Raw genomic sequence first — 1,019 nt, forward strand, 5'->3', positions numbered from 1 at the left:
CCAGAATGGGCCCCTTGAAGGCAGGGAGGCCAGAGGCTGTTTCTAGCATGGCCAGGCCTCCACAGGGAAGTGGTCAGGGGGTGGAGGCTGGGAAGGAGGAAAGGCCCACTCTTGAGGTGAGGAAAGGTGGGGTGCAGGAGTGTCTGGGCTCCAGGTCCTTGCCTGGCAGGCAGAGCAGTGCTCGAGAGCTGTGGGTTTAAATCTCACTCCTGCCTCTCGCTAACCAGGAGCCCCTCAGTGCTAAGGTTCTCGGGAGAGGGGGTGAGGCTCACAGGGGCAGGAGGTGCTGAGTCACAAACAGGAGCCCCCACCCTTACCCCCTGACCAGAATGGCGTGGAAGGCAAGGAGCACGCACAGGTAAATAAATAGTTTGTTTATTAGTAATATGTTACATTATTAAAGTGCATTGAGAAGAGATGCAGGGGCCGAAGCTGGAAGGCCACCAGCCCCAGGCCCTGCCCCAGGCTGGCCAGACACAGCCAGAGAAGGGCCCAGCTCTCTGCTGAAATCCAAGGACAGGGCTGAGGGCAGAGCCGCCCACCTGGAGAGCTTGGCCCAGGCCGTCCCTACAGGAATTCACAGTTTAGCCTAAGTTATAACATGTCCTGAGCTGAAGGTGGGAGGCTAGGAGCATGGAAGCACAGCCCTTGGGGAAGGGGGCTGAGGGGAGGGGAGGGGACCCCCCCCGCCCCCCAACCCCCAATGCCAAGGGCAGAGTCCTAGAAACCTCCCCCTGAGGACCTGGCTCCTCCTTTGAAATGAACACGGTGAACCTAGGGCTCAGTTTTCTCCTTCATTCTCCCCTGTCTCCCTCATCCCACCCTCTCCAGCAACCACCCTGACCAGGGGCATGGACCAACGTCCCCTTCAGACTGGGCTCCCAGGGCAGAGCCAGCTCATGCTTCTCTCTTCAAACCCATGCCCATCCCTGGACTCTCATCCCATTCCCAGGAGCCGTAGACTCAAGCCCCCCCCCCACCCCCCCATGACCCATCCCTCCCCCAGCCCCTCCCTCCCC

This window comes from Odocoileus virginianus, chromosome 16 (assembly GCF_023699985.2).
Source record: "Odocoileus virginianus isolate 20LAN1187 ecotype Illinois chromosome 16, Ovbor_1.2, whole genome shotgun sequence".
NCBI lineage: Eukaryota > Metazoa > Chordata > Mammalia > Artiodactyla > Cervidae > Odocoileus > Odocoileus virginianus.